Here is a 24,471-nt window from a genome sequence, read left to right as displayed (position 1 = left end):
ATCTATAGATATATACATATATCTATGGCTAGCTATAGACATGTCTGTCTACATCTATCTATAGACATATATCTATCTCTATATCTATAGTTGTATATCTCAATATCTATCTATAGATGTATATCTATCTCTCGCTATATATATATATATATATATTGATAGATATATCTATATCTATCTACATATATATCTACATCCATCTGTAGTTATAAATCTGTATCTTTTGCTATCTATGTATCTATAGATATCTCTATCTATCTAAATCTGTCTGTAGATGCAAAAAAGAAGCGAGAACTCTGGGTAGTTCCCAGGTTTAGGTGGAGAGCAGCGCCAAATGTCATTTGAGGTGAGCAAATCAAAAGTGTCACTGAAGTTGCAGGATGCTCCTTACTGGAGCTGCTCTCCACCTAAACTTGGGAACTACCCACAGTTCTCTCTTCTTTTTTGCATAATTTATGTGTCACCCTCACCACGAAAGGGTTTTGCTTGGGAACTACCCAGAGTTCTCTCTTCTTTATTGCATACTTTTTGTCACCCTCACCATGAAAGGTTTTTTTTTATCACTCTATAGATATCTATCTATCCATAGATATATATCTATATCTATGTTTAGATAATTATTTATATCTATAGCTAGATATCTATCCATAGATATAGATTTATCTCTCTCTAGGGGTGTGTGTGTGTGTGTGTGTATGTATGTGTGTGTGTATATATATATATATATATATATATATATATATAAAGATGTAGATATATCTATCTTTATGAACTATATTCTTTGTGTCGTCTCCATAGATTCCAACGTATACTGGGCTAACTAATCCGTGCCTACTTACCACAGTTTTTTCCCATTTCCACTCTTAATTTTGCCCACACCTTGCTCTCGAGTTTCTTGCTACTGTCCACTCATCATAGCTTGTCTTGCAACGTAATGTTACCTAATTGCAGTGCACCGTGGATTTTTGGACACCTTGGGTGATAGGTGCCTGGCCGGGTTGGCACCCATCGCATTTCCAGTACTTGATTAGTTAAAGGACTGCTATATATGGACATTGCATTAATATTTGTGTTGATGTGCAAGCGTTGTGGCATTTTCCACCGTTTTCTCCTTGTGCTTTGCAGTGCACGCCTTATTCCGAACTTTTGTGGCTTCTGGACCTTTCTCTACTTAGAATCCACATCCGTAGAACTGAACCTGAAACTTTGCACTTGCTGAACATCTAGCAAATATATTTGCGCCTTTGTGCTACTTTTGCAACAGGAATGGAGCAAACTGCATATGTACCCATGCAAATATGAACTGAATGAATTTCATCCTATGTTTGCGGTGTTAATATGAAAGGAAGTATAAAAATCCTTCTCTTTTCAAATGCAGACATGGGACTAAAGGGTGTTTCTGTACTTTTGATTGAGTGCATAAGCTCAGGTCTATATGCATCAGTCTGCTGTATAACCTACTTTACTGTCAAAGCGCGTGTGGCGTTAGAATAGTAAATGCGCATTTCATTACTTTCAGTGTGCGGTCCAACCAACTATAGGTATGTTATGTTGTGTGTGTGTGTGTTTTTCTGAAAAACGGCTGATCCTAAAGGCTACAGTTTCCTACAAATAAACCAATTAATAAGAGTCTCATGCGTTACACATCCACTTTTTGATATTCAGTAGTTGTAATGGTGCTTAGAGCCTGGGTGGTCACCAGGACAACCGCCTGTCTCCATTGCCTTTCCCAGCTCCAGCATTTCACCAAGAAGCAGCCACCAGTGTGTATGCGGATATTTTTGAAGTGCTTAAGCCAGCTGTCCTTCCCCAATTAGCAAAATCAAATTGTGTTTTTTTCATGTAAATATATTAAAAGCCCTTACTCAAACCTCGTATTAAACGAGCCTTCACATTTAGGTCAAGTCAATAGAGCTAGATCATGAAAAGAACTCTTAACAAGTAAGCACAGTCAGTGGTGACTCCTGCAAATCTCAAGGGGAGGGCTATAGGGAGGGGGCAGACCATTGGATAAAAACAAATATAGTAATGAAAAACAATTGACCTTTTTCCTCGTCATCGCCTCCAACTGCGTTGCACCTCTGGTCGCCTTATGGTGTCCCAGCATTCACTGGTACACCATTACAGGCTCCCTAGCAATCCTGGTGCTGCTTCCATGCCAAACGTAGCATTGGTCTGAGCGGCAGTGACTGCTGCTCAGACACAAACCTGGGGTCTGTGCTGTTTCTCCAGCCCGGCTGTGTATAAAGCCGGTTTGGAGAAACCCAAATGTGCATGCAAGTTTGGCCGGCCTGAGACGGCTGGCAAAACTCACATGTGCACTTAGTGCACTCTCCTCCCCTCCCCCCACGCATCCCTCCCGTCCATCTCCCACAACCCAGCCTCGCTCTGAGCACACTGCTCGCTGAGCCAGCAGGTGAAAGATAAAACAATAATTAAATATCGTTTTATCTTTCATCTCCTGGCTTATCCAGGTGGGTGACCCTTCGCTATTGCGATGGAGTCGCCCCTGAGCACAGTGGTTTTCCACAGTGATTGTGGTGGTTTCATTCCTGTTTTTTGTGTACCCTCTTGTTCTGATTTTCTGTTTACCCTTGTTCCGATTTTTATATTGTTTTTCTTTTGGCCTTTTTATTTTAATTCAAGTGAATATCCAGTTAATAAAACAAAGACTGTTCCTGCGATGTCCTCTTTCACATGTTGACGATAATGGTGACCATGCTTCCCAGATTGTTTTAGGAATGGAAAAACTTGACACACCAGTGATGTGGCCACGCTCTACCACTCCTTTATTTTTATTTATTTTATGTAATTTCATAACATCCACTGTAGTTCTGTTTTGTCTGACATGTTGCCAATTATTAATTATTATAAGTGTTAAGGCCCATGAGATGCCTGCTTTCTTAATTATTGTTATTTTGTATGGGTGACAATATGTGTTTTCTCTGTATTCTGATTTTGAACACTGTTATAGTCTCAGATATCCTCTTATCTCTTGGTTTTCATTCTGTCTAATGTGCTCATTCTTCATCATCTCTTGACATAACACATTTCAGTTTCTTCGATTTTCCCTGGCTGTGTCTGGCACACAGTTGCACAGTTGCATACCTGAGGCATCAGCACTGCTCACAGATGTGTTTTACCAGGTTATTCCCGCTGCCAGAGAGCTGATGTCACTACATGAGTGAAATATAATATCGTCCAACAAATATCCGGTCTTTAATGTACTCCTGAGATATTTATATAGCGTATGTGAAAAGGCAAACTTACAAAGTCGGCTATCATTTGTATATCTGAGACATCTTCAGGCCACAGTTAAACTTGTCCACAGGAGTACTAGGTGGAGGTCGTAGATGTAAAGCAGGTGCAGGAAGCTTGGTTGGAAGATGAACACAAGTGAGGCTTTTTGAGTAGTCTGTGAAATTTGAGCAGGAATAAAAAAAAATCTACGGGCTTTAAATTGGACCATTTTAGATGAGATATGCATGTTGTCATCGTGTCTATTTTTTGTAGTTTTTTTTATAAAAATGTGTGCACCATGAGGCAGAGTTTGTGCCAGATCTTTCAAGGGAAACAGTTCTTTATTTATTAATGTTTTAGGGTTGTTCTGCAGCACTACTTTGTATTTGGGAACAGAGGGTCTAATAGGGCTTCCTTCATTTCACTGTGAGTATATGAAGTGCTTTTAGAACAGTGGGCATATTTGGTCAGATGATTAGAAGCTACTAATGTGCTTTTTTTGTTTGCTGACTGTCATGGATCAGTTTTTTTTGGGAGCCCAAAATAATTTTTTTTTTGTGGTCTAGTTTTAAAATGGTGTAAGCTTTGCAAATCGAGATCTTCCTGGGAAGGTGAGTGCTAGGATAACTTTTTTGTCAGGTTGATGATTATGCGTGTTTAGGTACATTTGCAAGTTGAAGCTGTCTTTGAAGAGACTCCTACATTGTTTCGTCCTGAAAGTAGTTTGGGGCTGTGGTAAAGTCTTTGAGGCAAATAGATAGAAATCACCCAATGCACTTTCTAGTATGTAACACAAACCAGTTATAGTCCCTGGTGTTTCTGCTTCCCCTATTTCTTTCAGTACTGTTAGACCACATCTGTGATTTAAGGTTAAACCTGCTGATGAAAGTGGTTTAATGTTCTATAGTAACTGTTTAATCGGACTGGAGGAAGTACTGACACATCTCAGACATCATGTCATGGTGATTTGGTTTGCCATTACATTCCTCCTCAAAGAAAGGTGGAGGAATCTTCTTTCTTTTGATATTTTATAATGCTTCCCAGTCTTCATAGTTGGTGTTGATGAAGCAGTTGCTATAGTATTGAGCAATTGCTTATCAGTGTGCTGCATCAAACTTGTTGTTGAAAAAGGAATATCTAAGAAGTTAAATGTACCCTTCTAATACTTTTAGGTTGAAACCTTGTGGACCATGGAGGACGATGTATTTATTAGGTCTACAAGCCATCTGTATGTGGCTCTTGGATCTACTTGCAACTCCTGAGCCCCTGACTGTTGTTCCTAATGCACTCAAGGGCCATTGGGAAGCGGGAGGCCATTGTTATTTGGCTAGGGCATGCAAGGAGACCCCATTGCCTTACTTTTCACGTCCCTCAGGTGAGTTACTTAATATGGGATTGGTTCTCTGGGAATCATCCTGGAAACAGCACAAGAAGGGTCATAAGTAGTCCTCTTCCTCCTGAAGGAAACATTTCTGCTGTTTGGACTGTCTGGAGTCTCAGCAGTACATTCTCCTGACGACAGGCTTATCCTTGCCTTCAAATCTGATTCAAGTACTCAAAAAGAGGAAAACAGATTTCAGCCTCCCTTTGCTGACCCTGGTCAGGTTGATGTCTTCAGTTTGTGCACAGTTGAAATTTTCAGGCCAGGCCTTACACTTTCTTGGCCACCACCATGGTTGGTCCTGATTTAGCTGGTACATCCATTCTGTAGACTCTGACCCAAAGGCCACTGGTCTCCTTGCCTCCGGGCTTTGTCACTATGTACAAAGAAGTACACAACAAATGCTACATTCCAAGTGCCTACTGTGTCACCAGTGCAGATTTTAGTATCCCCTCCCCAACCTTAAACGTTGGCTGATATAATCGGAGGAGGTATAAGAAAGTGAAGATGTAGGAGGGTGGCCTGGCTTATAGTGGGTACCTTGGGGTACTTACACCTTGTGCCAGGTCCAGTTATCCCTTATTAGTAGATTAGAGGTGTTCTAGCAGCTTAGGCTGATAGAGGTAGCTGTAGCAGAGCAGCTTAGGCTGAACTAGGAGACATGCAAAGCTCCTACTATACCACTTATATCATATAGCACTATATCATAAGAAAACACAATGCTCTGAGTTACTAAAAATAAAGGTACTTTATTTTAGTGACATTATGCCAAAAGTATCTCAGAGGATATACTCCCTTAAGAGGTAAGTAATATACACAAAATATATGCACACAAACCAAAATCAGGTAAGTAACAGTTAGAAAAGTAGTGCAAACACTGTAGAACACAATAGAATGCAATAGGGAGAAATAGGCCTAGGGGCAACACAAACCATATACTCCAAAAGTGGAATGCGAACCACAAATGGACCCCAGACCTAGTGTAGTGTGTAGAGGGTCGCTGGCAGTGTAAGAAAACGCTAAGGGTGTCCAAGATACCCCACCCCAAGACCCTGAAAAGTAGGAGTAAAGTTACCCTACTACCCCAGAATACAGTAAAGTCGAGATAGGGGATTCTGCAAGGACAACAAGTGAATGTAAAACACTGAAGATGGATTCTTGGCCCTGAGGACCTGTAAAGGAAGGGGACCAAGTCCAAGAGTCACGCAAATGTCCAGGGGGGGGGCAGGAGCCCACTAAACCCCGGATGAAGGTGCAAAAGGGCTGCCTCCGGGTGGAAGAAGCCGAAGATTCTGCAACAACGGAAGGTGCCAGGAACTTCTCCTTTGGTCCTTTGGCGTGCTGGAGGATGCAGAGTTGCTTCCATGCAGAAAGACCGCAAACAAGCCTTGCTAGCTGCAAGAGTTGCGGTTGAGGATTTTGGGTGCTGCTAGGGCCCAGGAAGGACCAGGAGGTCGCCCCTTGGAGGAGGAGACAGAGGGGGCACTCAGCAACACGGAGAGCCCATGCAGAAGCAGGCAGCACCCGCAGAAGCACCTGAACAGGCACTTAGAAGATCTGAGAACAGCTGTCGACTCAGAGTCACAAAGGTGGGTCCCACGACGAAGTCGAACTCAGCGAGTTGGGCAATTCAGGACGGAATGCTGGGGACCTGGGCTAGGCTGCACATGAAGGAAGTCTTGCAAAAGTGCACAGAAGCCCGAGCAGCTACAGTTCACGCAGTACAAAGGATTTCTGTATGGCGTGGGGAGGCAAGGACTTACCTCCACCAGATTTGGACAGAAGGGCCACTGGACTGTCAAAGACACTTGGACCCAGCTCCTGTGTTCCAGGGACCACGCTAGTCAGGATGAGAGGGGACCCAGAGGACCGGTGATGCAGAAGTTTGGTGCCTGCGTTGGCAGGGGGAAGATTCCGTCGACCCACGGGTGATTTCTTCTTGGCTTCCAGTGCGGGGTGAAGGCAGACAGCCCTCAGAGCTTGCACCACCAGGAAACAGTCGAGAAAGCTGGCAGGATGAGGCGCTACAATGTTGCTGGTAGTCTTCTTGCTACTTTGTTGCAGTTTTGCAGGAGTCCTGGAGCAGTCAGCGGTTGATCCTTGGCAAAAGTCAAAGAGGGAAGTGCAGAGGAACTCTGGTGAGCTCTTGCATTTGTTATCTGCTGAGATACCCACAGGAGAGACCCTAAATACCCCACAGAGGAGGATTGGTTACTGAGAAAGGTAAGCACCTATCAGGAGGGGTCTCTGACATCACCTGCTGGCACTAGCCACTCAGAGCTGTCCATTGTGCCCTTTCACCTCTGCGTCCAAGATGGCAGTGGTCTGGGACACACTGGAGGAGCTCTGGGCACCTCCCCTGGGAGGTGCTGATTAGGGGTGTGGCCACTCCCCTTTCCTTTGTTCAGTTTCGTGCCAGAGCAGGGCTGGGGGGGATCCCTGAACCGGTGTAGACTGGCTTATGCAAGGAGGGCACCATCTGTGCCCTTCAAAGCATTTCCAGAGGTCAGGAAAGGCTACTCCTCCCAGGCCCTTCACACCCATTTCCAAAGGGAGAGGGTGTAACACCCTCTCTCAGAGGAAATCCTTTGTTCTGCCTTCCTGGGACCAGGCTGCCCAAGCCCCAGGGGGGCAGAAACCTGTCTGAGGGGTTGGCAGCAGCGGTAGCTGCAGAGGGGACCCCGGAAAGTTAGTTTGACAGTACCTGGGCTCTATGCTGAAGACCTGGGGATCCATGGAATTGGCACCCCCAGTACCAGAATGGTATTGGGGGTGACAATTGCATGATCCTAGACATGTTTCATGGCCATGTTCGGAGTTACCATTGTGGCGCTACATATAGGTAGTGACCTATATGTAGTGCACGTGTGTAATGGTGTCCCGCACTCACAAAGTCCGGGGAATTTGCCCTGAACAATGTGGGGGCACCTTGGCTAGTGCCAGGGTGCCCACACACTAAGTATCTTTGCACCTAACCTTCACTAAGTGAGGGTTAGACATATAGGTGACTGCACTTAAGTATCTTATAAGTGTAAAATGTCTGTGAAATAACGTGGACGTTATTTCACTCAGGCTGCAGTGGCAGTCCTGTGTAAGAATTGTCTGAGCTCCCTATGGGTGGCAAAATAAATGCTGCAGCCCATATGGATCTCCTGGAACCCCAATACCCTGGATACCTAGGTACCATATACTAGGGAATTATAAGGGTGTTCCAGTGTGCCAATCATAATTGGTGAAATTAGTCACTAGTCTGCAGTGACAATTTTAAAAGCAGAGAGAGCATAAACACTGAGGTTCTGATTAGCAGAGTCTCAGTGATACCGTTAGGCACCACACATGGAACACACATAGGCTACAAACTTATGAGCACTGGGGTCCTAGCTAGCAGGATCCCAGTGACACATATCAAACACACTGACAACATAGGGTTTTCACTTTGAGCACTGGGCCCTGGCTAGCAGGATCCCAGTGAGACACAAAAAACACCCTGACATATACTCACAAACAGGCCAAAAGTGGGGGTAACAAGGCTAGAAAGAGGCTACCTTCCTACAGAAGACCTTTTAATGATGAACCTTTGCCACAATTACCCCAGGGACCAGATATTTGCCGTTAAAGAGAAACTCTTTGGGTTGGATTCCAGTGCTTTGACGATTTTTCAATTGGGATTACTTGCACATGGAAGAAGATTCCGAGGCTTAGCACGTCCTCCCTCCTTAAAATGCAGTTGCCAGTCTTTACACAACCCCAAAAGAAGAAGATTCCATATACATTTGGGCGCCCTTCAGTAGTGGTTTGTTCTTTTAAATTTCTAGTATGAAAAGCGGCAGAAGCACTGGAATTACCCATTCCCGCTGCTGAATCAAATCCAATATCTTGTTTGGAATCCTTCAACCGTCATTGGCAGTTCTAGGACCCTTGTTTCCAATTAATAAAGCAGTCTTTTGAGCCAGTGTTGGCTGCTTGGTTAAATACTTTTTAGGGCTGGCAGCACAGAGCTAAATCGAACAGCACCATAAGCCAGTGCCCTCTAATCCTAACTTCTTGTTCTTTCACCCCTCATCAGACTGATGCTGCTAACCTATGGCTGCTTCAGACTAGGAAGCAAAAAAACATCTGATTGTATGTAAACGCTGGGACTATTGGGAACTCTAATATTTAAAGGTTTATTTAATTGAACACATGAAGTTCCCGTACCGCACTGGGCCCAAAAGGGAGAACCTTTGAAGTGTTGAAAAACTGATCAGGAGCTGCAATTTAATCTACAAATGATTGATAATTTAAATACAGTTCACTTTGGTAGGAGTCAATAATAAGATTTTGTTACATTACGCAGTTCCTACCAGGGTAATAGAAATCCATATTTAGAACGGCAGAGTGAAGGAAACTGAGTCCATCCACACCATTAGTTACTGTTGGTTTAACTCCTGCCTAGCTCACATTGTCTCACTTGAACCCCAAACCTATCAGGGTGAGAGGTGATTATGGCAACCTGAACATGACACTGACTCCTCAGGGAAGCATTAGAAACAGGTCTTACCCTTTTCCTACTATTACTCATGCATACCAAGGCGAGACACAGATGCAAGACGTTTTCAATGCATTATTGAAAGAGTAGCAATTTGGCATATAGAAAGTAAGCTGCGATGATTAGATCAATTAATCATAACAAGGTAATCCGCATTATAAACATGGTTAAAAACGTAATCCAAACATGATACATACAACTGTAGATGGTCTAGAGGATCCTAAAGTCTACGTTGAGAGCATAGCGGGTGTACCCTTCTGCCTGGCCTTATCTAAGGGATTAGCCCCAACCTCAAATTTGGAAACCGGTGTTAATTGGTGGGGTAACTGGCAATCCCCTCAGGAAGCTGGTAGATCAGCGCCAGCTGAGCTCTATATTTTACAGCATGCGTCCCAGGATATTCATGGCTGGAATGCCCTCTTCCCTATCTGGGTCAGTGCATAGTTTATATAATGAACCATACTGTGGTAGAAGTACATCTCTGATGCAATGCTATGTCTAGCTGGTAGAAGCTGTCTCCTTAATGGGCAACACAAACCAACACATTGTGTACAGTGTTCTTTAGCCTTGGACAGATGGCACTGATCACAGCTTGTTCCTCGTTTTCCTAGAACAAACACAAGTTGAAAAGAATATTTAAGAATCATCGCTAAAAAGCAACCCTACTAAAACGAATAAAATATAAACTGTAAAACGAAGCTAAAAAGGGGTAACCAACTCAGGTTTTAGAGGTCCTTACAATACTTATATTTTCCAAACTTTTTTAGAAGTCTTTTTAATAATTAAAATATTCATTGGCAAATCATAAGGTTTTCACTATAAATATGAGTATAAACAAAGAACAAAGCATGAAGCAGAAAAAAGCACAACGCTTGTTCCATAACTTTAGCCCTATTCTAATGTAAGGAGTGTGGTGAAAAGTATCAAAATGACTCATGAAGAGCTCTAAATTCGAGAGGTGAATGCATAAAATCTACTGCAGAACATCCCATACTGAGAAATTTAAGAAATTTAGTAGTCTTAGAGCAGCATAATTTTAAGTAGAAAATCAAAAGTATCTAACAGAGTAAATCTGAGTTGCATCAGCAAAGAGTCTGAGTCAGAATTTATCTGAGTCGAAGTGCTCTCAAGGAAATCTACGAGAGGGACGCTTATGCAGGTCTAAAAAGAACAACTCCTTCTGTCTCCTCTGGGAGCACACATTTATTCAATATATATCAGTAAATGCAACAGTCTGTAGTGACTTATGATAATAGCTTAACGTCTGGACCAATAATAGGGAGGCAGTTTTCTTCATAGGAACAGGACAGCTTCCGATGATTTTGCAACCTTAACAAGAACATCCAAAACATGACATACACTTGACTACAACTTGTAACATAATTATCAATTGTGTCATTCTCTCAGCGCCTCTTTCTGTAAGACAAAAGAGGTCAAGGTAAGTACCGCACATTACTGTGTGAGATCACTCCCATTCTCATTCACCTATATTGACAAAACCTATTCATAAAGAAACATCTTTTAAAGATGAAACTAACATTTCAATACATTATTATATTTTACATAGGTCAAATGGGTAAGAAAGCTAAAACCCAATCTATGCTTCATTAATTCTGTTATTTCAAAAAGGCATTTGCTTCATGAAAAGATATACACTTCTGTTCATGACACAGGTCAGAGCAAAACAAAACAAAAGAAAGGAAAGAGAGAAAAAATAATTTCTGTGTTTTGAGCTATATACACCTTTTTTTGTGCAAAGCCTTGTTTAAGCAGCATTTGTTTGAGGTCTTCACAACATATCACACTTGTTAATTATGTCAATATTGAATTAGTAAAAAATGCTTCTGCAGTAGAGGCAATACGTTTTTGCATCCGGTAGTTTTGCTCTGTGTACTCAAGTTTACATGCCTTCTCAGCTGATTTAGCCAATCCTCGCTTAGTGGAAAGTGATGGAAATGGCTGTAATTCACCTTCTTGAACACATGAATAAGCTTGTCTTGGTTCTCGTCATGGATAGTCTAGATGCCTCCAAACAAGACTATAATTGCAGCCTTGATTCTGTTACTGTGCTTCAGTCCATGGCTGCAGGAGTTACTCTGTGCAGGCACACCTTGATGCGCTTCATAGGATTTTTGAGAGATGTTCCGTTGGCCCTCATGGTCATGCTTTTTGACTGCAAGTAGTTTTTTTTTTTCTTCTTTATTTTTTTTAATTTTTTTTACAGATAATGTAGACTATTCCCTGAAGTGTTTAAGACTATGTGTAGAGCAATCATGACAATGCATTCTCACTAGGTCTGTCCTCCCAGCTGAAAAATTTCCTCTTGCAGCAGCAATCATCCCAGCTGGTTTAGACCATGCAGCAGCTCTGCCCCCCTTTTAGGGTCACTGGTGAACCTGAGGGTTGCCAACGTCTGCGGCATCTGCGGCATTTATAATACCTCTGACTCTGCTCCCTACCCCTCCCCTCAACCACCAGCTACTTTCTTATCTCCTGAACTGCCCTGCTTCTCCTACGCTGTGCTGTCCAGCGCACACCTCAATCTTAGAGGCAGAGGTTCTATCCCTGCATGGGATTGTCCTCCCTTTATTGTGCAAAATCATCTTCCCACAAGTGGGAACTCCATCCAGAGGTAACAGATATATTCCATCAATTAGGATGTTAAAGCATGGCACTTTCTTCATGACCCAGATGTCTGTTATACACTCCCCTCCAAATGATTCCCTTGCAGATGCCTTCAGATTTTACTGAGCGTTGGTTCTGTGTTAACACCTTTACATAAAACCCCCTTCTGTAGAAAGCCCTGCACAATATAAAAGCCCAAGCTTAACAACTAATTTGCTGTCCTCTTCCACACAGAGCAGACCTCCTTATGCATCAGGATGTTTGGATCCCCCTCTGACCCTACAGCTACACACAAGGAGGTTGAGCGGTTACAATTAGAAATCTTCTCTTGACCTACAGAAGTATTTGTCATTTTAGCTACCAGGAAACCTACTACAAAATGTGTTTGTGGGCTTCAATTAAAGTTTGTTACTTGATATGGGTTGAAAAGCTTGAGCTCTTTCCAGTCTTGTCTTTCTGATGTTTTGTGCTTTGCGCTATCAAATGTGCAACAGGGTTCAGAGATCACCACTGTGAAAGGTTATTTGAGTTTGTTGACTGCTTTCCTGTGCCTACTGAAATAACCCTCTCTGCCTAAGTCGCCTTTAGTTGCTTGACTTTCTTGGTTAAGCTGCACTACTCAATCCCACCTCCAACAAGGGTTTTCCTTTGGAACTGGTTCATAAAGTGAGGGATCTGCAGCAAGGATCCATAAGAAAAAAAAGTTACTTAACATTTATAATGATATTTCTGGTGATAATCCATTTTCCCTCAGATTCCTCACCTCCATCCCTTCTTCCCTGTTGTTAGTGTTGCAGTTATTAAAATGCAAAGGTATACCAACATCTCATATGCTGTTCTAATGCTTGGTAAGCACTTTATAAAGTATTATATTGCATCATACATTGCAGATAATGCCTCTGATTACATTGGTGACACCACCTCACAGTGCTTGGGAGCTTCTGCTTGGAGAAAATGTTGTGGGTCCAGCCTGGGAATATTCCTAAAGTGAGTGGGAACATATAGTATTAAGACCAGCTTGTCATCAAGGTGACACCATTACAAATGTGCCAACTTGGCCATGCAAGCAACAACCATTGCCCCTGTGGTTGGTTTGTAGTAGAAGTAGAACAGAATGCCAGTTTGCCTAGGGTGGCAAAACTCTTGATCTGCTCCTTTGTGTTAGTGATTATCTTTTTTACAACTTGCATGTGTTGTTACGAACAGTTACCTTAGTCAGTCAGATTCCCAATTGCCTCTGACTACGTTCATGCATCATACAACTCCTTTGTATAAAAACAAGCATTAGCAAAGCAAATGGTTTGTTTTGCTTTGTGAGTTACCGGCCACACCCATTGGCTTCTTGTATGCTGTTGAAGGAAGTCACTGGCCATGCTTAACAACAACTGTGGGCAGGACAGATGCACCATTGAGCATGCTGACGGTGTGAGGAGATTCCCTGCAGAAGGGATAAAGAGCCACTGTGTGTGCCAGCCTGGTGGCTGAGGCAAAGAGCTGTTGACAGCATACTCTATCTGGGTAGCATCCTGTCTGGAGAGGAGTTATTGGGCAAGGATTAAATCTGAGTTGGCGGGCGCACTGAAGGGAAGTAGCAGCTCGACAGCAGTGGAGAGGAGCATTAAAGTACTGAATGTGTGATGAGTAACCATATTGTTCAGGAAACTATCGACTGTTTTATGACTGACCATACATTTCAAGGTTTAAAAAGTCCCTCTGCGGTCCCCTCCCCCTTTGGATGTGGAAGAATACACCAGACAGCTAATTGAATTCGGTTGAACTAAAATACTTCTGTTGCTGATCCAAGATGTGCTTCAATGTTGCAAGCCAATAGCTGAAGAACCCTAAACAAAAGAAGGCAATGGCAGAAGGAGATGATGAGAGCTCTCTCGATATGTATATATCTATATCTATATGTGAATATATAGATATGTCTATATTTATGAACTATATTCTTTGTGTCGTCTCCATAGAGTCCAACCTATACTGACCTAACTGATCTTAGCTGATTTGCCACAGATTTTTCTCATTTTCACTCTTAATTTTGCCCACACCTTGCTCTCGAATTTCTTGCTTCTGTCCACTCATCATAACTTGTCTTGCAATCCAATTCTCGTCTTTCTTTCACCTATTTGCAGTGCAAACCTTGTTTCTATCTTCTCGGGAAACAAAGTGATCAGTTTAATGCCTGCACTACCTATGCTTTTCTGTTTTCATTTTGTCACTTTAAATATTTCGAACTTTTGTGGCTTCTGGACCTTTCTCTTCTTAAAAGCCACATGCTTAGAACTGAACCTGAAACCTTTCACTTGCTGAACAACTTTCTGAAAGTTTTGAAACATGGAATGGAACAAACCGCACATGTACCCATGCAAATATAAATCGAATGAATTTGATCCTATGTTTGCAATGTTATTATGAAAGGAAGTAGGAAAATACCTTTCCTTCACTTTTCAAAAGCAGAGAGGGACTAAAACTAACGCAGATATATCAATTTTTAACATAACGTTTTTCTGTGTCTGTAAAGAAGAGAATTTGCAATATTTCTTTGACAAACTCCACTACAAATTAAAAAACTTTATGAACTAAAAAGTGCTACATATGTTTAGCAGAGTTTGCACAATCAATTCCATCCATTTTGCTCTAGTGCCAAAAGCTTTCTGTGTTAAGGTCTGAAGTAAAATGGCGTATTCCACACTACACCATCATAAAATAGTGATTTATGGATTGTTTGTGTTTTTGCACCGGTCCAGAGGTTCTGTAATGGTACTAAATTACTTCTGTAGGCCTTTAAACGTAGCTTTTGTGTTTACACACCAACTTGAGAGTACCTCCCATTTAATCTCCACTTACGACCTTTCCCTGCGAAAACGCAGGTGCTCTCCCCTCCACCCCCCTTGCAAAAATAGGTAGTTTTGTATTTGATAATTTTTATGTGTCCACATAGTGTTTTAAGGCATTTCCTTTTGCGGGCACTAGGCCTACCCACACAAGTGAGGTACAATTTTTATCGGGAAACATGGGGGAATGCATGGTGGAAGGAAATGTGTGTCTCCTCTCAGATTCCAGAACTTTCTATCACTGAAATGTGAGGAAAAAGTTTTTTTATGCCACATTTGGAGGTTTGCAAAGGATTCTGGGTAACAGAACCTGGTGAGAACCCCACAAGTCACCCAATCTTGGATTCCCCTGTGTGTCTAGTTAAGAAAAATGCTGAGGTTTGGTAGATTTCCCTAGGTGCCTGCTGAGCTTAGAGGCCAAAATCCACAGCTGGGCACTTTGCAAAAAACAAGTCAGATTTCAATGTAAAAACGTGATGTGTCCATGTTGAATTTCCTGTCGCGGGCATCAGGCCTACCCACGCAAGTGAGGTACCATTTGTATCTGGAGACTTGGGGGAACACAGACTAGCAGAACAAGTGTTATTGCCCCTTGTCTTTCTCTACATTATTTCCTTCCAAATGTAAGACAGTGTGTAAAAAAGACGTCTATTTGAGAAATGCCCTGTAATTCACTTGCTAGTATGGGCACCCCAGAATTCAGAAATGTGCAGATATCCACTGCTTTTCAACACCTTATCTTGTGTCCATTTTGGAAATGCAAAGATTTCCTTGATACCTATTTTTCAGTCCTTATATTTCACCAAATGAATTGCTGTATACCCGGTACAATGAAAACCCATTGCAAGGTGCAGCTCATTTACTGGCTCTGGGTACTTAGGGTTCTTGATGAACATACAAACCCTATATATCCTTGCAACCAGAAGAGTCCAGCAAACATAACGGTATATTGCTTTAAAAAATCTGACATCGCAGGAAGAAGTTACAGTAAAACGTGGAGAAAAGTGGCTGTTTTTTACCTCAATTTCATTTTTTTTTTATTTCAGGTGTTATTTTCTGTAGGAAAACCTTGTAGGATCTACACAAATGACCCATTGGTGAATTCAGAATTTTGTCTACTTTTCAGAACTTTTTTGCTTTCCGGGATCCAGCATTGGTTTCACACCCATTTCTGTCACTAACTGGAAGGCTAAAAGCACAAACAATAGTAAAAATGGGGGATGTCCCAGTCAAATGCCAAAATTTTGTTGAAAAATTGGTTTTTCCAATTCAAGTCTGCCTGTTCCTGAAAGCTAGGAAGATGGTGATTTTAGCATCGCAAACCCTTTTTTGTTGCCATTCTCAGGGGAAAAACCACAAGCCTTCTTCTGCAGCCTTTTTTCTCCATTTGTTTTTTAAAAAACGAACGTTTTACTGTATTTTGGCTAATTTCTTGGTCTCCTCCAGGGGAACCCACAAACTCTGGGTACCTCTAGAATTCATAGGATGTTGGAAAAAAGGATGCATATTTGGCGTGGGTACCTTATGTGGACAATAAGGTTTTGAGGGTCTAAGCGCGAACTGCCCCAAATAGCCCAAAAAAGGCCTGGCACTTGAGGGGGAAAAGGCCTGGAACCAAAGGGGTTAATGAGCCAGAGATAATGAGAACTAGAGCAATGGAGCGAGAGGGAGCGGGATCAAGAATAATGTGTTTAGAAGGGGGAAGGTGGGTTAGCGCAAGGCCGGAGTGGCAGTCACATGCCTTCTGTTGCAGGGCACTAGAAGTTAAACCAGGTTGGAGGAGAAGCCATCACACAACAGGAGAAGGACAACAAAGAACAAATAGCAATAGTGGGCTTGGGTAAAGCCCATAGACTGAATATAACATGTCTTGCAGACGGCGCACGCACCCTGCCTAGGCTCGACCTAAAAAAGAATCTTGTATACCGCTTCTTCATGCCTGCACTTGTACAGCTACAGAGACCACAGTTACCACAGCTTTACAATGCAACATTTGTGATGGACCTCCTTTTTTTTTTTTTTTTTTTTTTTTTTTACTTGATGTGTCTTGATTATCCAATCCAATCCTTTATTTAACTATTAGTGAAGTATTATTTTTGACTAAATAAAGTACATCTAAAATCACAATTTAGTTAGACCTGGTGTGGAGAGTATTTATGATAGTTTAATTTACATTTTTTGTGTCACGAAATATACGTACCAAAAAGAAGTAGAGCAGCTGAATAGTAAGACAGTATAACACATTTTACTAATACGATTTCTATTGTTGGATCGAGTGGCAGTAATTTCATACGACTGACATATTTACTGTGTAGTAATATTGCCATTCCTCAGTGCAGACTCACATCTGCTATACATTACTGCACTGACAGACTGTAAATTGTTATCCCTTTAAAATATGTAGCACTATGAGCACCGGTTCATGGCTGAATTGTGTGTGAATGCATTTAACTATCGTTTGTGATCTCTGAGTATCTAAAGTACATTTGGGAAACTTTAGTTTGAAACAAATTGGACTTTTGTGCCAAAAAACTCAAAATTATGGGAAATAGGGTAGTTAGGCTGTGTTTTGTGAGCCACTAAAGCACTTTTGTGGAAACACATGCTTGCACTAGTTGTGGTGTTTGCTAGCGAACACAGGCAAGTCTGCAGATTCCGCTGTTTGCACAAGAGAAACAAGTAGTGTCAATAACGCTGGTATGTAACTGCTGCAGCATACTATGGTGCTTATCTCGCCTGTCTTTCAATTGGCATTGTGCCTGTGGGCCCATGGCTCATTCTTAATGTTGGTGACTAGTCATAAATGGAAATAAAAATGTACTTGCCCTTATGAGTGTGGACAGGACAAGGTCAATAGGCTGGCTCCTAACCAACCACAAAATATAACAGCATAGTGAAGATCCAGAGTGCATTGAAAACCTCCCACACCATCTGTTCTGTGCAGAGCCACCCCATCAAAATTGCTGTGCCGCAAAGGAAACAATTAGAATTGTCTATTAAAATACTATCCGCAGAGTTCCGTTTATAATTTTTTATTTTTGAGTGGACACATTCTTTTTTTAAAAACCATACAATTCAGCAAAAAGATAAACAGTGACAGAAGGGATTATTCAGATAAATAAACAATAGAAAACAAATGTAAACTGCTCAAGACCACTCGGAGTTGAATATTATGAACAGCATTTTAAGGCCTGTAACCCTGTCTTCTCATTTATGAAATTTCCTTTGTCTCATTAATGTAATTTTTCTGTATAAAAGGTTCTAAGAATTTAATGCCACAGCTGGTCAGCAGTGGGAGACACCACATCCACCCACCCTCCAATGCAGTTTAGCAAATACAAAGAAACTGAATTGCTTCTCAAGGTTTGGGGACTTTATATGAGGTGTAATGCAAATCCAGATTATATTCTCAAAATTATTTGACCAGCCATTGTGAGGTTTACGGCATAAAACAGACGTGCATCAACGCTGACACTACTTCTGCGAATGGTAGTCCTTTTAAAGATTTGTTTAATTGCATATCAAAAATCCTCCCCTGAGTCAAATGAATACGACATAAAATAAACTAGGAAACGATTATTAGGCCGTACTAACCTCTTGATTCAAGAAAAGAATCTACTATTTTATTAAGTTGTTATGGAATTACCCATGTCCTCCTCAATTCGCGAAACAAGGTGTTCCAGGTTCGGAGAGTTTGGGGCTTATATTGAGTGGCCAATATCTAGTGAGTGCTTGAAAATATTTCTACAATAGGATTGGTAGTGCATAGCACCTGTAGATTTTACCCTACTGGCGTTACACACCTAGCTCTTTGGAAAAAAAAAAAGTGAAAATTGAAATAGCAAGTTCCATCGATAAGGAATCTCGTGGAACAGGATCATAATGAATGATTGAGTGGATACCTTAGAAAGCAATATAGCTAATAGTTACTGGCCCTCACAGGTCTCCAATTAAGCTGCCATTATCTCATCTGACTTGTGTGCCCTCTGTACTTTTTTAATTTCTAAGTAAAACTCTTAATAAAAGAAAGAAGCTTTCTAAATAACCATATGGCACATAATGCAGACTATATCAAATTATAAGCATTACTGCCTTTTTTCCCAAACTGTTTATTAATTTCAAAATGGAAGCCAGAGATCTGTCATAGAAGTGGTAAAGCTAGACGAAAGATGCAATTACTTACTCGGTATACACAGCAAAACGTTGAGGTGATGTACACCCATGATAAAGTTCTTGGTGAATTTGGATAGGTCTGGCAAAGGTTTGTTGATACACAGTGCAGCAGAAGGATATTTATAGTTTGTATATGTCGAGAATGGCCCACCTTCTCGACATCAGGTTTTCCTTTGAAAATCAATTCATTTGAAATCCAACGGTTTCACAAAGCTAAATTGTGATTCTTTTTCACAGGTTGGTGTATCATTGTATGCGAGTTGATGGAGATAAGTGCTCTTTTCTTCATCTGGCTGATAACGGTTATTGGAAGAAGAGCCATTTTTTCAGCGACTTTGGAAACTGCATGTCAGAAGACATGGCTCTTATGGAGCCTTTTAAGTTCAGTGCCTCTAATACCATCAGAGGGCAGTCTGATAGTAACAGTGGAATGAGACATTGTGTCATACGCAGCCAGGAGGTGCAGGATGTTGAAGGCAACCATGTAGCTTTAAGCCACCTTGATCTAGAGTTAATCTGAGACAGGCAGCAGGGCAGATTTGGTTACTGTGAAGTGTCTGAAATCCTGACTGGGAGGCATCAAATGCATTATTTAGACACAAGGATGTGCACAGCTGTTTGCTGAAGTTTTTTTTTTTTTTTTTTTTTTTAGTCACTCCTTCCTCCAGTCATAGCTACCATCAGTATCACAATTTGATTTGTTGGCTAGTTGTGAACTACTAAGGGTAGGACAGTGTAGTCCACTAAGCAGTTGGTAGCTCTTCACACCTTTTAAACTTGAACCTGAAGCAGACTGGTTTTCTGATGTTGGGTCAAGCATTTTGTAGCTAGCTGTTTTGCATCCTTGCTGATTACATGACTATGAAGGAATCTGAAACAAAGGAGAAGGGCTTAGGGCTGGAGCATGTATTTATTGCACTTTTTGTGACAATTCATCATTTTTTCGCCTCGCTTGCTGTGGTATCCCTAGATTTGCCTTTGCTGGTTGTTGGTACAATCTGGCATGTTCCAAGTATCTGTCAAGTTGGTTTTTCCTTGAACTGACCCTGAATAGCAAATAGATTTGAAACCGACACGAGCTATGTTCGTTTATAACACTCATGGACAGCCTCGAAGGTGGGAGTGAGTTGAACTGAAGGCAGAGGAATAACTAGATAGAATAACATTGAGTATTTACCCTCTAATATGAAGTGTGTCCCAAGGGTGGGGTGTACAATCTGACAGTGAATTTCTTTACGAACAAATGGTAGGTGTCTTAGACTTTACGGCAAGTTGATGAGGGTAGAATTAAAATTGTCTGAATATGAAATTGTCATGGCTGGCCCCGGGCTTTACAAGAGTCTGGGGTTGGACACTTACAAATGGTCTTTCATAACTGGAACAGCACGTGCCGGAAAACAGCTTCCAGTCTGGCACTCAAAATATTGTCAAGAACAGTGGCAGAGCGTGATAAACGGAGTAGAGGGCTTAGTGATGCGATGTGCATGATTTCTCCTTTTCTGTAACTTTTCAGTAGGAGCTATTAGTTTCCCCTGAAAAGTACCTTCCCGGCCAATACACGTTGTAATACAAGCGGGCGTTAACACTGTGCTCAAGCCCTTGCAGATCCTGGAACCACGCATTGCAATAATGACGTGGTTGCAGTCACAGGCTTATGTGCTGCGTCCAGTCTGGTCTGCCGCACGGACTGTCATTCACCTCCATCCCTGGGCTGCCAGGCGGTCCCCGGGGACTCGTCACAGAATCAACCCGTTTAGCTCAGCATCGGAGCACGTTATCTTTACGGACGGCTATCCGTTTCCCTAAACGTATGCATTGACAGATCCTTGTTTCTTTTAATGCCCAAATAACGGTGCTTGTCATTTTCGTGCAGCAGGAGAATTGATGTGCCTTGAAGCTGCAGGTCTGCTAAGAAGCGATAGTAGCAAAAGTGAAAACCGATCCAAAGCATTGACACTGCCCATGTGATTTAAGAGCTCTCATCCAGGCAGGCGCACGTTGAGGTTTCAAGAAAACTTCAGAATATCACCTCCTCTAATTAGTGAACCGGACTCTGCTGAGAGTGGCGGGCCAGCCATTGTGGGGGAAGGAACCGCCATTTCACGAGACCGAAATATTGAGGGGATAAATGTGTCGTCAAGCGTAGAGTAAATAACAGAGATCACTCTATTTTTTTTTTCGAATAAAGGAGGCTGTTTAAATTAAGTATGCGCACAGTTCTCCCACCCCCTTGTTTTTTTTTTTTTTTTTTTTTGCTTAACCCGAATTTGTAGACATCAAGATGAAGTTCAAGAGGCAAGGAAAAGTGCAACAATATAGACAGTTATTCTGTTTGATATACCGGAGGATGTATAATTTTTTTATTCAGTTTAGGAGCAACAGCATCAGTAGAATGACCAACATAATTACATTAAAGGTTATCCTTTTCTTCATTGATAGTGATAAAGAAAAGGATAACCATGTAGCTGTTCATTAATAGTGACACACTGCAGCCCAATGAACACTCAAAATTATCATTATTATTATTATGATTATTATTACTATTATTATTATCATTATTATTTTCCAACATCTACCAATCCGCTTACCAGATCTGATTAAATTGTTTACTGTCACCTGCTATAACAATGCAAATGACTTGCAGATCGTTCTAAAAATGGTTGCCTGGATGACCTCTACAACTCAAAACTTGATGACTGCCTCGGAGTCCTAAATACTTCAGTGATGAGTAGTAACCTAAAGCTCAACATAGCAGAAACGACCTCATAGCCTGCGAACACTGGCAAACATACCAGCCTCCCTACCATATGGTTGAGAAACTCCAAGACACTCCAACAATATCAAATAAATTGAAAACCTAGAGGTAACCATGGATTCAGACCTATCCTTAGTAACACATGTTAAGAATGTCACAAAGAACACCTTCTACACAATAAAACATTCACATTTTTCTCATACCTTATTGCCAACAAAAACAACTTGTCTACACACTCCAGCTCTTCAGACTTCAGTACGCCAACAGCCTATACCTTGTCATACCCAGATTCATCATAGGAAAATACAGCTAATCCAAAATGCTGCTACAAGAATCCATGTCCATCTTCACCCAAGAGAAGTCATGACTTCAGTCCTTCAGTCACTCCACTAGCTTCCTATATCTAGAAGAGCAGTGGTCCAGGCACTCCCCATTGGGCATAGAGCCTTCCTAGGGAAAGGATTGTTAGACATTCAAGTTAAATTAACACATTACAAACGAAACAAGACTCTGCACTCCAGGCTTGCACCATGGATCCTCATACGACCTTACCAGAAAAAAATCGGTAGGACACTCTGCTTTCTCAGTACAAGCTGCCAACCTGTGGGAACTCCCTACCAGCTAAGATTTGAAGCATTAAGACAGAAGAAAAATGGCTTTTTCAAAGAGAACTAGTTCATTCCTCACCCCTGGGATAAAACCTGGAGATTATTGCACCTTCATGTACAATCTACTGTTTACAGCCCACAGATATGAAACAACCCAGCCAGCACACTACTTTCTGTACCCAGGTACGCTAAGAAGGGCTAATCTCTGTTTAGCCTGGCTATTGTATAATAGCAATTTGCCTATAACCCTTCTGGTCCATAATAATAGTTAAACACTCAGTGGCTGCAGCAGGCTGTAAAGTAACGCATATAATTATTAATCCCCGTCCATTCACAGGATACATATCTCCCATGGGTCTTGTCCGTCACCCAGTACTGTACTAGCCCATAAACCAGCCACCACCGACCGAACGGCATGGAATAACTGAAAAGATCTGTCACATATTCCTGGCCAAATCGGTCAACCCAAATCTAGTCCACCACTACAGATCCCAAATAGCTACACAGTATGACTGTTTCTTTACATCTCACGGTAACATTAAGATGCAGAATGATAACAAAGACAATGCCAGTAGTTCTCCCTACCATTTCTCTTTCCAGACATGCCTGCTTAGGATCATAACATTTAAACAAAATACCATGAACATATGAAATACCATAAAAGGGCATGCAGAGCTGCTGAAAGCTGCCAGCTTACTGAAAACCATAAACTGCTTGTCTCTCTCACACATCTTCATCGACCACCCTTCTAAGTGCTGCATCCCATAACAGCCGCACCTTGGTAGTCATTACACACAACTTAAAAACACTTCCCACTTGGGATAAAAAAAATAAAGACAACCTCCTTCATCAACACACCTTCCATGGCGTAGCTTGATGCCCATGTAGACAATTCCTTCAGTGCCCCACATAGGGTTGTAAGTGCTGTATGAATGCTGAGGTACAATGCAATACAGGCAATAAATACCTCTGTTGTTGTCCAAACTATCTATTTTCTTAAGGTTCCCAATGACATTGTTTTCTTTTGTAAGTTTTAAATCGGTGCACCAGTCTGGTGGATGGAACATAACTCACGTCCACATGTTAGTTTATACAGTGCAGTAGGCTTTGATCATATCATAGGTATGTGGTACTAGCCTCATGCTCTGATAATCGCACTTTAAATATATAGTTTTTTTAATTAGTCAACAGCACTCTCTCTTTGAAAAATGAATGTGCTTATGTTTCTTTCATGAAAATCGAACAGTAGTTTTGTGGACTTTTTGGTTAAATCTCGAGTCCTGTGTCGCCCTTTCTGATTGGTTAAGTTTGTCGCAAGACTATAGGAACAGTTCAGCATATGGCCACCCTTGCCTCGAGGCTTCTCTTCCAGGGAACCATTGTGCCATTTCCATGCAATTGCTAATGTTTAGCTTATTCTTGGGATGGAGAGCTTTTCAACTTGATGCGTGGGATGTCAAAATAGTGCATGTACCAGCTACATTTTCACTGCAAGAAATTCGAAATGTTTTTTCTTCTGACCTTGATGTGCCCTAAAATATGCTTGCACACAAGTTTTCCAGCATCAGTAGCTGAGATTGCACCCGACTTTCAATTCGCGCTTGTGTTCCTTAATCGCTGTTCTGCTGCCTTTACTGTTTCAATATATTTTTCCTCCATAAAAACGACGAGTCTTTGTTTGAAGAATCAATCTTGAAGTAACACATTTAAAGCAAACTTGCCACTTTTCAAAGCGGGACAAGGATCATTAAGCACCTCCAGGGCCGGTTTTCCTATTGAAATACTTAAAATGTATTTAAGAAGTCAGCAGAATATCCTTTGGGAGGTAGTTTGAGCAGTTGAAAGATTTTTTTTCATTTACATTTGCTGCAGGTGTTCCTGCCTAAAAACACCACATGACTATTTGCTATTAAAATTTCAACATCCTAGTAGAGGCCCACTGGCATCTGAGTTTAATTAGATGCTTTTTATAAGTTTAAGCCGTGCTGCTATTCCATGAAACGTAGTACTTTAATTAAACAAACGGAATGCCAACGGGCTTTAGGATGCACATCAAATGAATACTATTGACAGAACATGAGCACCTGAGTGAGCGAGGTGTGCGTTGTCCTCTTGCACGGAAGCTCCAGTTAGTTTTACGGGAGAGTACCTTTTTTTCTTTTTTTTTTTAGTTTGTGAATATTGTAAAACAGCAAAAGAAAACATTTGAGTACATAGGATAAAATGCAAAAATTGATAGGGCAAGAAATAGTAACCAATGAATATAATAGGAGAAAAATGAAAATACAATTAAATATATGCAAAGATATGCAGTGCATCTATGC

The 24,471-nt window shown here is 41.4% G+C and overlaps 1 protein-coding gene across 1 annotated transcript in view; it reads left to right on the top strand.

The window, feature by feature from the left end:
- TMTC2 (transmembrane O-mannosyltransferase targeting cadherins 2) overlaps positions 1 to 24,471 on the top strand; it is a 585,628-nt gene that overhangs the window by 258,999 nt on the left and 302,158 nt on the right. The gene's annotated exons all lie outside the window — the stretch shown is intronic.

Source organism: Pleurodeles waltl, chromosome 4_1, assembly GCF_031143425.1.
Source record: "Pleurodeles waltl isolate 20211129_DDA chromosome 4_1, aPleWal1.hap1.20221129, whole genome shotgun sequence".
NCBI lineage: Eukaryota > Metazoa > Chordata > Amphibia > Caudata > Salamandridae > Pleurodeles > Pleurodeles waltl.
Note: the sequence above shows the minus strand (reverse complement) of the source record. Positions and strands in the feature narration are given on the sequence as shown.